This window comes from Uranotaenia lowii, chromosome 3, assembly GCF_029784155.1.
Source record: "Uranotaenia lowii strain MFRU-FL chromosome 3, ASM2978415v1, whole genome shotgun sequence".
In the NCBI taxonomy this organism is placed as follows: domain Eukaryota; kingdom Metazoa; phylum Arthropoda; class Insecta; order Diptera; family Culicidae; genus Uranotaenia; species Uranotaenia lowii.
In genome coordinates, this window is record NC_073693.1 from 54517715 (window position 1) to 54532385 (window position 14671).

Consider the following 14671-nt stretch of genomic DNA (forward strand, 5'->3'; position numbering starts at 1 on the left):
TTATGGAAATGCATGGAATGAGTCTGATTCAGTCAGGTTTATTTCTAAAAAATTAACTCTCCCAACACATTGATGATGACCCACCACTTAGCACTCTAATGAACCGTACAATAGGGTGTGTCAAATTGCAACTTTGAAAAAATGCAAGATCGTCTTCGGTAAAAGTTTCGAAGAAGACTTTCTTCTCGTGCAAGTTTTTGATGTTTGGATAATTTAGCTCTGAGTCTTGGGTAAGAGATCTGGGTCATGGGCACGTGGGGCATGAGACATTTGACGTAAGACATGAGACGCCTTTCATGTTTCATATCTCTATTCTAACGTCTTTCGGCTCACTTTTCATGTTTCACTTCTCACGTCTCTCACTTCTCAAGCCTAACTTCTCATGCGTTTTAGGTCTCACTTCTCACGTATGACGTTTCTCTTATAACTTCTCACGTCTCGTTCCTCATTTTTCACGTCATTCGTCTCACTTTGCATTTTTCTGGTCGCACTCTTTACGATTCACAACTTACTTTCAACGTTTAACGTTTCACTTTCTTCTTAATCCTCACATAAAATTTCTCACGTCTCATGTTACACTTCTCATACCTCACTTCTCACTCTTCTGAACTCACATGTCGTACCTCAGTTCCTATATCTCAAGTCTCATGTCTCAGCTCTCAGGTCTCGGTCAGCTCTTAAGTCTCATGTCGTAAGTACAGACCCCGTTCGATTTTGGCAACATGTCCGAACATTTTGTGTTGCCAAAATCGAACGGTTTTTTTTCTAAACTTTTTTCTTTTATTTTTTCCAAAATAAACATTTTTATTATCATCAACGCCATTTTTAGTCAATTTCCGACCATTTTTAGTCATTTTATATTATATTTTCTCATGTTTTTTATGCATTTGCCTTTTCTTGTTTTGTTTATAATCTTAGTGTTTTTCTGTCATATTTGCTGTTTTTGTCATTCTTCATCATTTTTTAGTTGTTTTTTGTCATTTCTTGTCTTTCGTTTGTATTTGTTTATTTTTTTTTTTAGTTTTTCATCTTTTTGTAATTTTTTGAGTACTTGATATTTTTTTTTTAAATTTCTGTTTTTGCTGTTGAATTTTACCACCATTTCTGAACGTAAAAACGTATTTATGGTGTTTGTCTAAATTATATTGGTCCTGTTATAGCGAAAACTAAAAGATCATGTTGTTTCTAAAAACCGTTCGATTTTGGCACATTTGCCAAAATAAGATGTTGCCAAAATCGAATGTTGCCTAATTCGAATGTTGCCAAAAACGAACCAGGTCTGTATTAAGTTCTCAGGATTCGGGTGTCTCCGATTTCATGTCTCAAGTCTTTTTCCTTGGTTTTAGATCTCGGGTTTCTTATCTGATTGTCTCTAGTGTCAGAGTTTTTTAATAAGCGCGGGTTTTACACGGCGTCGGTGATTCTGGGGGCTCAACCTTCAAGGGATAGCTTAGGATAAGCTTGCCAGATTTTTTTCATAAAAAAGCAGACACAGCCCAAAAAGCGAGACATTTTAAAATGTGTTAAAAAAAATCATAATATGTACACTAGGATGTCCCAAAATTGTATAATGTCTGGAAATTTGGGGGCTCACCCTTCAAATGGTAGATTAGGCTGTGAAGAACAAACTTTTGTATGGGGCCAACTAAAAAAAATCATGTTCTGCTAACGCGATCTTTGAAAAAGGTCCACGTTTTAAAGACTTGATTTTAAATTAATTCTGGGTCCAAAAATTTGTACAAAATTGATTGTTTTATTTTTTTTTTTTTTAATTAAATACTAATTAAATTAAATAATTCAATTTTATGCAAATTTTTGGACCCAGAATTTATTTAAAATCAAGTCTTTAAAAATTGGACTTTTTTCAAAGATCGCGTTAGCGGAACCTCTAACATGCTTTTTTTAAGTTGGCCTTATACAAAAGTTTGTTCTTCACATCCTAATCTACCATTTGAAGGGTGAGCCCCCAGGCAGAGATGTTAAAATCGCGAGTCTTCATACTCGCACTTTGCCCTTCTTTGCAGAACGATTTTATTTCGTTAAACTCAAACTGCAATGATGCTATCGATAGTTCAATTCGGAAAGCATCAGGAAGGAAGCTTCGGGTAAACTCGGCAGGAGTAAACAGCAATCGGGGGAAACATCAGCAAAACGAACCATGGTTGCCACATGTACAGATTTATCTAGACAGGTACAGATTTTTGAGCTCATTTTTGGTACAGAATCTGTACGTACAGATGACAGATTTTCAAAATTTGGTACAGATTTGTACAGATTTTTCACTTTTAAAAACTGAAAAAAAGTTTCTATATTTTGTCTCATCCAGTTTATTGAAAACTTTATAGAAAATAAGTCAAAAGTTAGCCTATATTTTTCTGACGATAGGAGTTTCTTACTGTAAAGTACACGAAGGAACAATTAGTTTTCCAAATTTTCTACGTATAATTAAATATCTGATTATAATCCCCCACACTTCAGCAGTGGTGGAGCGCATTTTCTCGCAAGTAAATGCCAATAAAATCAAAGTTCGTAATCGTCTGAGTGTTGACACATTGGGTGCTATCCTTAGGACGAAAAGTTTGTATAGAAAAGTAAGTGAAGATCGAAAAATGTCCTATTAAATATAACGCTCATGAATCGTTTTAATAAAATTATATATGAACATCATGAACATTAGGAAGTGTTTGTTATGAAAAATATTTTTTAATTTCAGTTTTTTTAAGAGAGAAAAATTAAAATGATTAAATGAGTTTCACCAAAAACTGTTTAACTAAAAAACTGTACTATGTGCAATAAAGTATCTATCTTTATTAAGATTAAAATTAAGGAAACAAAATGTTCACATATCAACACATTGAATGCAGAACTTTGTTTTCTTCGGTACAGATTTTGGTACAGATTTTTGAGTTTTCGGTACAGATGAAAAAGATTTTTTCGATGAGCGGTACAGATTTGGATGTGGTAACACTGAAACGAACGTACAGTTCTGAAAAAATCGTTTTCGTTCGGCAGCCGAACACTTCAATCGGACAACGCATGGGGGCGTGGCTAAAAGTGATAGATACAAGGGAACGGGAAACGAGCGAGAGAAGGGTGCGAGGAATGTTAACTCGGTCCGTCGGGCAACGATCGCTCGTGTGCATTCGTGTACGGTCAGCTTCGTTCTGTTGTTTCGTTGTTGTGATTTTATTCCTGCGAGCAGAGATGCCAATATGCCTGATTTTTCAGGGATTGCCTGATTTTTCGAGGCTCTGCCTGACAACCTGAAAAATCATTGAATTTCCCTGATTTTTCAAAAAATGCCTGATTTTGCCTGATTTTTGCGAATGTGATGAAAAATGGGTAGTAAGAAACTAAATTAGGTACTATTGCTGAAGTTAAAAAGCGAAAATTTGGCTGAATGAAACCAATCGAAAGATTCCCATTAATTCGTATCTTAAAAAGGGAATGAAAAGGAATCTTTCGGCTTTGATTCAGTAGAATTATGCAACCAAGTAGGCCCACAACACAGTATAAAATGTAGAGTGATGACAAAAAAAAAAAAAGGTCATCACTTTTAGAGGAATTTCCGTTACTTATGTAGCCTGATTTTGCCTGATTTTTATTTTACCAGTTCCCTGATTTTTGAAAATATATGTTGGCAACCCTGCCTGCGAGGCATGGAAAACATCAATGCAAAACTGTTTTTTCGTTTTTTGCACATTGATGTGATGATTGGAACGAAGATAAAATCAATCTGCAAATAGCAAGTTAAACTCGGAAGAAATCAGCCGAATGATTCTTTCCGAGGCAAGTTTATGCATCTCTGCCCCCAGGTTCCCAAACATTATGCAATTTTGGGACACCCTAATGTACCCTGCCGGCCAAAATTTTGGGATCATCCTTTTAAAAAAAATTGAAAACTTTGATTGGCCATATATAAGCCATCTTATGACATATTGCAATTGCATGTTTTTTCAACGGTCGGACGGTTATCAGAACGGTTATCTGAAAATGATCTAATTTTAGCTAAAGGTTTAATGAAGTTATTCTTCAAATATATTTCAACTAAATATCCATAAAGTAAGTTCAACCCATTAGCTTTCAAATCAGCTTACCAGATAGACAGTACGTTGTTTGATAACGGAGATACGCGTAAAATATAAATGCATGTTTTAGAAGACTGATCCCAAACTTTTGGATCTCTAGGAAAAGATCGATTCTCAAGATCGATTCAGCTAAAGGGTACCAAGATCGATCCACCTAAAAAATCGAAGCCAAATGATCGATCTCTACAAGATCGATCTTTTAAATTGTTGTTAAAGAGGGGTATAGCCTGAGGGTTGCTTTATGCTGAAGTAAATAGTGAAAAATGAAAGGAAAGATCATACATTGAATATCAAATGGATGAGCAATAAAAAATATGTTTACAAATTCAACATCAGAATGTTTAACTTTTGATGACTTTGGTTGAGTATACATGACATATCAAAAACAGAAAATACCATGAATTAAGTCCCAAGTCATAACACAAAGGTAACGTGTTCAGCTATCATCTGGAAGTCTCATGTTCAATTCTTTAAGTATCCAAATTTATGTATAATTTTTTCATCTTTATTTTGTAGCGGCCCACCACACTCTCCCACACCAAAAGACTCAATTGAGCCCCCTGGTAATGGACGCTACTGTTCTCAGCATGTCTGGTAGCAGAAGAAATTAAAAAGCTATACGCGAGAAAATTTTTACTCATGCTGAGATCGTAATAATAAATAATTTAATGCGGGGAAATGTAACAATACTAATTAAACTAACTAAAATCACGAATCTCAATGAAAAGAGATTTCATTTGAAGAGATCCATGTTAAAATGACATAATATACTATTTTTACAACAACAACTAAATAATTTTCAAAGGCTATTTAATAAGGTTTTAAATGATTCACTAAGATTAAATATACATTATTGCTACACAAATTAAAAAAAAAGGTACTTGAGACTAACTTTGTTCGACTGTGTTTTAACGACTTTATAGAGAGTAGAGAAAATATGAAAATATTAATATGAGGAATAAATTAATTCAAACATAAATAAAAAATTGGACGCCTAATTTTTCTAGAAATACTATTTTGTTGAGGTCTCATTTTTTAATGCTGATCAGCATTTTACCGGGTTTCGACTATAAGCCAAAAGGTTTCCGAAAAAAATGTTTTTTTGACAAATAAAAATCTGCAATTTTGTGTTTTGACCTCAAAATTCTGTGACGGTTTTCTGTGATGATGTTGTCATTAATTTCACAAAAATTTCAAGTGTTTCAATATTTACCAATTGAATCGTTTTTTAATATTCATAATTTCAAAAGTATGAACAAAACTCATAAATTTTGTGCATTTTGTGAAAAATTTAATATTTTGTGATCTGGGACACAGATTCGGTGACGAAAATTTGATAAAAATTCTGTGAAATTACAGATTATTCTGTGATTTCGAAAACCTTGATGAGACTCGAAGGTTTCGATAAGAAGTTAAACCTTCAGCTTTCGATTACTAGAGCTTTTAATAAAAAGTTATGGTTTTCCTTAAGGGTATAGAAATAAAAAACACTACCTAATATGTCGGTTTCATTTTTTTTTATATACAGAAGCCCATCACAATTTTATTGGCATGGAAGCATCAATAATGAAAAGCAGTCTGGTGCAGGTCTGGGGCAGGAGTCAACATTTTGCTTGAAGCTGAATCTCGAAATCTCCGAAATATATAGAAAAAAAAACTTCAAAAGATCGAAAATAAACCGATTTAATCGATATTTCCAAGGCTAAAGAATCGATCCAAAAAATCGGAAATTTGCGTTCAAAAGATCGATCTTGCAAAGATCGATCCGAGATCGACCAATCCTAGCGGATACACATAGCTTTTAAATAGTTTTAACTGTTATCTTTTTGAGTTGATATTTTTCGGTGATTGTTGAGCCAAATAATAACAATTTCTTAACGTTTCGGCCTACTGGACAAGTTCAGCCATCTTCAGAAAAACGGTATTCAGGTAAAAAAATGTACAAAATTTTAAATTAATACACTTAATTTTCACAATATGTCTTAAAATTACTTCACTTTTCTGCACTTACAAATTGTATCGCCGCGTGCTTCCGTTACGGCTGTCTAATTTAATTTGAATCCAAAACTTTAACCGCTTCTAACACCTGGTGTCCAGCATTCTCGGCGTCAGTGTCGGCGTCGTCGTGATGTCAGCTGCAATAATTAAATAGTTTTAACTTAGTCTCAACGTCAAGGTGTCTCTTGGTGACTGTTTCAATGATCCATGAATTTTGCTACATTGTTTATGTACTTGTCTACTCCCCAACAAATCATGGTCGAAGATTTTCAGCATTTCAGTGAAAGTAATGAATCCGCTAAATAAAGCGTCGGAGCTTCGACACTTCTGTTGAAATTTATTGAAGAAAAGAGCCTTAGTTTTTACAGGGTTAATAGGTAGAAGATTGAGAGAAGACCATTCATTGTTTTTTCTCAGATCATAATTAATTTTGTCTCTTGCAATCTCTATTGGTAATGCCCTGTCCGAACCAAAGTAAATTTGTACATCATCAGCAAACATTTGAATGCTAGAGTATTTCAAAACAGATGGAAGATCGTTTATGAAAAGAGAGAATAACATTGGACCAAGAACTGATCCTTGGGGTACTCCAGATTCTATGGGAGTAAAACTCGAAAAACTATTATTTAACAACACTGATTGAACGCGTCCTTGAAGGTATGATTTTATCATTTTAGCAGTATGTCTAGAAAAAGAGAAATTGGATACCAATTTTGCAATAAGCTTCTTATGACACACCCTATCAAATGCTTTTGCAAGATCTATAAGTATCAGGAAGGCTGATCCTTTTTTAACGAGAGAGAAACTGCAATGTCATTGTGAACCTTCATCAGGATAGTTTCTAAACCCGGATTGACTATTACTGAGCAAATTATACTGATTGATGTAATCTGAAATTTGTGTTTTAAGTAGTTTCTCAACAATTTTTGAAACTGAGCTCAGTAGGCTAATTGGCCTCAAATTCGTAAGATTTCTTTGGGATTGGAAAGACTTTAATTTTCTTCCAGTGGAAAGGAAATTTCGATGTATTGATAATAGTATTAAAAATATGCTTCAATACTGGAAGCAAACAAGAAAAAGTAATTTGTATCAGCTTTATGGGAATATTATCCAGTCATGTAGCATTCGATCCGATAGAAGCTACCTTATTAACAATTTCATATTCGAGAACTTTTTTGAACTGAAAACCAGACGAATTATTGGGAGTGGAAATATCCTCATTATTGTTGGTTGTGAAATTTGAACAAAATAATCATTCTCTTCGGCTGTGGAAAAATCTGTATTAATGTAAAATTTCATTATTTCGAATTGTTCATTGCAAATGTTTTCAAATTTTTCCAGAATTTTTCTAGCTGGTAAATTAGCATTCAATATTAGTTTATCATGTATAGTTTTCGCTTTAGATATCAATGCGTTGACCTTATTGCGTAATGTTTTGAATTTCGCCTTGTCTTCAGCTAACTTCGATCGTTTTCAAGTACTCTATGCTAGATCCCTGTTTATGATGACTATTTCAATATCGCGATTAAAACATACAATCATTTTCTATTTTTTTAATTTTATTGGAAAATAAGTGTACAGAATTGACAATTAAAAAGAGTTAAATATTTCCACCAGCATATCCGAACCATCTACACTGAAAAAAGAATCCCAATTCATGTCATTCAGAGCTTGTAAAAGTGCTTGACGATCGTAGTTTAAAAAGTCACGAAACCAGTATCCATCACTCTGATCTTGCTTTGAGAAATTCAGGGAAGCAAATATCAGATCATGGTTAAAAACATCAGGAAAGCTGACTAAACCTGTTTACACTCTGTGAGGAGTTTGTCAGTACCAAAATTAATAAAGAACTTCCATTTTATGATAAAAAGTTGATTCATAATTGTTAATACACGTAAAATTATAGCTGGCTAATATGTCTTTAAAGAAATTACTTTCTATCTGCTATTATTATAGCAAGCATAGCTTCAAGCGCTTGTATCCGTGGTCTATTCTTGGCTATAATTTATACCAGAATTGGACCAACGAAATTATCTGATTCTGAACTCTCTGAATATTACTAAGCACTTTCATATTTATATATTTTTTCTGTATTCGTTTAGTAACCAAAATGCATTTTAGGGTTCTAATTTTTGCACATTAAATTTACAAAATTATTAGCAATTTAAGGCAAGCCACCTTTTTGCCACAATTTATGTATGACACAAGTAGGGAAGATAAAGGGCATAATCGTCAGCTTGAGGAGGACGCTTATTTAACCTTAGAAAACAGCTATGATATGTGAGTTATATCATTGTTCCGTTTTTTTATGTGTTCATTCAGTTCAATTTAATACATTTCTAAATAACTTTTGAGTGTAGTAAGATTTTTGAAATAATCATTAACTTCTATATGGTACATGATGTACTTAACACTAGGAAGACCGCACCAGTCAAAATGACTGGTTGGACACTTTGTTTGTTGAATATCTTTTGCATACTTCGCTTTAAAAATTCGCAAAAAATACGACTTTTCATGAATTTTGAATCTCTACAAAACTGTTTATTTATTATTCCTCTAGCTCTTTTAGTAAGCGAAATAAATTTCGCCATGGACACTCGGACCGTGACCAGTCAAAATGACTGGTAAAATTCACAACCCTATAACTCAAACAAGATAAATTTTTTTCGCTTGCTTTTGGTTTCATTTGCAAGCTACATTCAAAACAATGAGTCCTAGTTGATTTATGGTGGGCAGAAGTGTGTCATTCGTTATGAAATTATTGATTTTTGATGCGAAGTCGTGAAGATTTGAAGAAAAAGTTCTCGGATTGGCCACTGTGTGGCGCTCCAAGCACTTGACTCCCAATTTTTTTGGTCTGTTTTGTTGCTCTACTATAATAGAAGTTTCTGTCAAAATTTGGCGAAATTTCATCAAGATTTGTAAAAGTTATGTTGGATTTAATACATGTCCATTCGAGTAATCGAGTAGTTTTAGGTGATAAATATGTTTTATACTAAACTAGAATGAGTAAAATTATTATGAATTGAGTGCTTATTTATTCAAATTTGAAGACATCAGCTATGAAACTGAATAATTTAAATGATATTCCAACATGGGTGCACGATATATTCTTATATGTTGGTTATCCACCATGGGTGCACGGATTCACCGCAGTTTCTGCCCAAGTATGTATTCACATGCATTCTTAGATTATTAGGTTCGACAAATTTCCAATGCAAGTTCACTTACAGGTATTCCGGCACCCGTGTATATACCTGGCCAGCTGGCAACTGATTGAACATTCTTATTATAAGAGGAAACACATCTTACCTGTCGGCAACTTATGGGGTTTGAACCCAAGAATTTTCTTGCCGGTACAAGGAATCGAACCCAGTACGCCTGGCATTCCTAAACCAGACTCGCGCCAGCCTATCTGATAGACCACATCGGATGCGGATATTTCAACATGGGTGCACGGAATGGCTGCAAATTCGCCGTTGTATATTATATAGAGTGAAATAATTTTCAACTTGCTTCAGAACACAACACATCTTTGAGTTAGATATGATAGGTATTTGAAATGCAATATTTGTCAATCGAAAAACTTTTAAGGAAAAACAAATCAACGTGTACATTTGACAACGCACGACATTACTTGATGCATATAATTTCTAAAATTCACTCGGTCCATGGTCAGGCTTCGGACGACTCCTGAGGTGTCACTCATAAGTGCAAGAGCAAAGCTTCACAAAGAGGAGTGGAACCCACGCTCTTGTGAGCGCTAAATCGCACACACTCTGCTCATGCTTCCCGGAAAATAAATGTTCGACACTCACTTACATGAGTGATGTGTGCTCCGTCAGTGTAGCTCTTAAAGCGTGCTCTTAGGGGAATTAAGTGTGTTTTTAGGAAACCGTCCTTCCCATCATCTGCATAGCAAAAAAAGACGCTCATTAATGGAATTCTTAAGGCAGCGCTTTGAAAGCAAAGCGTGCAAGCGCTTGGTGCCGAGATTCAAATTCCAATGGTTTAATGAAATTTATGTAATGTAAAGTAATCGTTTACAGTTACTCAAAAACATATATCTACATTATTATGACAATAGATTATTATTATTATTATTATTATTATTATTAATATTTATTAAAGACCCTTTAACAATTGTCATTCGGGTCAAAGCATGACAATAGATGAATGGGGAAAATTTCATTATAAAATTTAAAAAAAAAACTTGTACGTTCATTTTGATGACTGTTTGATGTCACTTGACTTAGAAATTGCATAAAACATCTGGCACTGCCATTTTTTTTAGATCTCTAAGGGATTCATATGGAATATTTAAGAATTTCACAACTCGCTGAAAATCACATGTTAATCATTTGAATTTTCATAATGCATATTAAACTATGTTTCAGAAAACCGAAAAAGTCCCACAAAGTCAATTTTTGGCAAAAAAAAAACTTTAACTGCGGTCCTTCCACAATCATTGATCACTTTACGTTTCCTTTTCCCACTAATTTTTCGTTTATCCGGGTGTTAGTAGACCAAATATCTAGCTTTGCGTGAATTTTTGTCCCAAAATGCTTCCTCTTTGAGTTCAAGTACCGTCAAACAGGGCATCATGTAACAGCGGGGTTAGATGCAACATTTGATTACTACTAGCCCTGTTTTATTTTTAATATTATATAATGCAATCAAGTTGTCTTTTAATGCCCAGCGGTGTTTAAACTCGCCTCGGAAAGAATCATTCGGCTGATTTTTTCCGAGTTTAACTTGTTGTGTGCAGATTGATTTTATCTTCGTTCCAATCATGACGTGATTGCACACAAAACGAAGAGAACAGTTTCGAGTTGATGTTTTCCCCTCCTCGCAGGAATAAAATCACACCAATGAAACAACAGAACGAAGCTTACCGTACACGAATGCTCACGAGCGATCGTTGCCCGACGGACCGAGTTAACATTCCTCGCACCCTTCTCTCGCTCGTTTCCCGTTCCCTTGTATCTATCACTTTTAGCCACGCCCCCATGCGTTGTCCGATTGATGTGTTCGGCTGCCGAACGAAAACGATTTTTTCTTTAATTCGCTGAACTGTTCGTTTGCTTCGCTGATGTTTCTCCCCCGATCAGTGTTACCACATCCAAATCTGTACCGCTCATCGTAAAAATCTTTTTCATCTGTACCGAAAACTCAAAAATCTGTACCAAAGTAAAAAAAAAGTTCTGCATTAAATATGTAGATATGTGAAGATTTTGTTACCTTATTTTTAATCTTCAAAAAAAAAAAATTATTGCACTAAGTACAGTTTTTTAGTTAAACACTTATTGTGAAACTCATTTAATCATTTTTATTTTCTCTCTTGAAAAAACTGACATTAAAAAATATTTTTCATAACAAACACTTTCTAATGTTCATGATGTTTATACATAGAAACTCCTATCGTCAGAATAATAATGGCTAACTTTGACTTATTTTCTATAAAGTTTTCAATAAACTGGATGAAAGTCAAAAAAATCAATAATCTGTACAAATCTGTACCAAATTTTGAAAATCTGTCATCTGTACGTACAGATTCTGTACCAAAAATGAGCTCAAAAATCTATACCAGTCTAGATAAATCTGTACATGTGGCAACCATGCCCTCGATTGCTGTTTACTCCTGCCGAGTTTACCCGAAGCTTACTTCCTGATGCTTTCCGAGTTGAACTTTAGATAGCATCATTGCAGATTGAGTTTAACGAAATAAAATCGTTCTGCAAAGAAGGGCAAAGTGCGAGTATGTAGACTCGCGATTTTAACATCTCTGTTAATGCCTACAAAATGATGATAAAATAATTACTCACATCTTAAGTTAGTATTTTAAAGTTTTTCATTTTCATTCAAAATTAAAAAAATCAAGAAAAAACCTAAAAATAATTTAAAAAATCGAGCAATAGATGTACAAATTTTAACATTTTTCGATGCCTTAAAATACTTTCCCCAGTATGACGGATTTTCTTAATGATATCACCTACAAACTTTTTTTCTGGTTTAATTTTTCTGTAGTATTTTTTTTAGTATTTTTTACCCTTAAATGTATGCAGCATCCTTATGTTCACAAAAAAATTCAAAAATCAGTTTCAACAGATCCTAAATTTACTGAAATTGGTGATTTTAAGCGTAATGATTTTTATGGCATCAAAAATTTATCAAAAACAATACATTTATATACTTTTTCATTAGATTTTTCATTTAAAACTAAGTTTGTTGCATGTTATTACTTTTTCTTAGTATAGTGAAAATCAAATGTATTTTGAAAATTAAGAATAACTGAAAAAACCAATAATTTTTCTGACTGCGCCAATTTGATACCCCATCAACCTTAAAACTTGAGATGTATAAAGGTTATGATTATCTGTGGACGTGGGTTATTTAGAAGCCATTTTAGTTGAAAGTGTTGCATGTTGCCCCAGTTGACGATATGTTATTATTTTAAATTTTGTTAAAAATAACGTTTTTCAAAAACGCATATTTTGGTCAAAATTGTAGCCTGTAACAATTGTTAGTCACATAGAACTCCATGAAAACGACTTGTTTCTGACAAACATTTAGGGGCATTCTTTGCTAGTATAGGCTAGTAGGTATTGATTTAATTTCACGAATGCAAAACAATCTAAATCCAAAAAAAAATCTTGTTGATAATACCCTCGACACTAGCTAGCGGACTGCAAAATTAACTTTCAATGTCCAATCAGCACCACTATACTGCACCACTATTATGCTACCTTTACCACCGTGGGGGAGCAATTTAGTTTCACCCGGTAATGAACTTTCGGATCGGTTCTAAGCGTGACTTGTTTGGTTTGTTGTTTGATAGAGACATATATTGAACCAAAGTATATTAGAATATATTGTTCTCATCTATTCCGGCTTGATGTTATTATCTTTTTGATTCATCTTCCAAAAAAAACAGCTGGATACGAACCAAAGCGAACAGCACCATCAATTAATTACTTGGACGCACATTGTGTACACCTTAGGAGTACTCTTTAGGTGACGCTCTTATAGAGCGCTCATTTCAATTTTGAGTATTTTGTGAGTGACGAAAAACGCTCCCTGTGTGTATGGTCACTCCGCTCCTATCGACCACTCTTGCTCCGCTCACAACTAAATTCAAAGAGCGGAGCTGATTTTTACACCGCTCTTGTTGGGCTCTGAAAAGAGTCCGAAGCCTGTCCATGGTAACCGTTTTCTAATTTCTTAGAAGTTGATCAGACCTTATCAGATAAATATACGATTGCAAAAACCTGTTTTTTAATAATAAATAAATAAATTTATTATTTAAAGATGGTTTCGACTTTGGTTAAGTTAAGATTTGTAAAAATGCTTTTTAAAAATTTGCAAAAAGTCCAATATTTTATTAAAGCGCGGTGAATCCGTGCACTCATAGTGGAAAACCATGTATATAACACACATTTTTATTTGAATCTATAAAAGTCTTTATTCTTAACCTTTAGCATGTAAAAAAATTGATTTTGGATGAATAGCAGTGAATCCGTACACCCATGGTAAATTGCTCTACTTATAGAAAAAAATATGCTTCAAAACCTACAATATCAGGTATAATTTATAGGCAGCGTGTTGAAAAATTTCAGAGCGATAGATGCTAGAAAATATCTACTAAAACAAAATTGAAGTGAAACCGTGCACCCATGGTCAATACCCATAGCCATCTAACATGAATTTACAATTAGAATGATAATGTTTTTTAGTTTTATGATAATTATTTGAAATATTTATTTTATGACATATACGCATTCGTCAACTATGCCAAAATGAGGTGATTCCGTGCACCCATGGTGAAAAAATATTTCCATTTTATTACAAAAATGATATCGAATAAATAACAAAACAATTTCAAAAGAAAAAAGTTAAAAATATTATGATATAAAAAATTTCCCCTTTACCAGTCATTTTGACTGGTCGCGGTCCGAATAGGTATATTCAATTTGCCGGTCCTTCTAGTGTTAATAAATTTTTTTAATGCTTTCCTACTGCTTACACTTCCACATATCTCCTCAGGATAACGAAATTTCTCGAAGCTGCGAATATACCACTAAAAGAATCTATTCAGTATCTGGCTGAAACTATAAAAAGTAGATAAAAACGTTTAAAAATGCATTTTAAATTTTTTTACCGAAAGCTAAAAATCATTCATTGTAGAGAAAACCTCCATGAATGGTAAATAAAGTTCTCTTACTACCTCTCCGACAGCTTACCAATAGGCAAAATTGTCAGATGTAAATTAGGCAAGCTGTAGCTCTATAATTCGGTTGACTTCATCGAGTTGAATTCGCTGCTAGATTCTACGGCAGAAAAAATGCTCATGGTGCCCCGATCAATGATGCTCTGTTCGCCCCGTGTCAACAAGTTAAAAAAAAAACGCGTTTTAAAATTGATTAAAGTGAAAAATCGAATATGATAATATTTTCATCACTTGAGAACGTAGTTGTTTTTTTTTTTTTTAATATTTCTGTAAAGTTAATTTGATTTTTTTTAACTTTCACCTCATTTACTCGCAATGCTCATTTTACAGTTTAGTCTTGTGAAATAGCTCAGTTGGC

The 14671-nt window shown here is 33.7% G+C and overlaps 1 protein-coding gene across 1 annotated transcript in view; it reads left to right on the forward strand.

Moving 5' to 3' along the window:
- The window catches only part of LOC129752194 (proton-coupled zinc antiporter SLC30A1), a 67928-nt gene that overhangs the window by 51474 nt on the left and 1783 nt on the right, over positions 1 to 14671 (forward strand). The window lies entirely within an intron of this gene.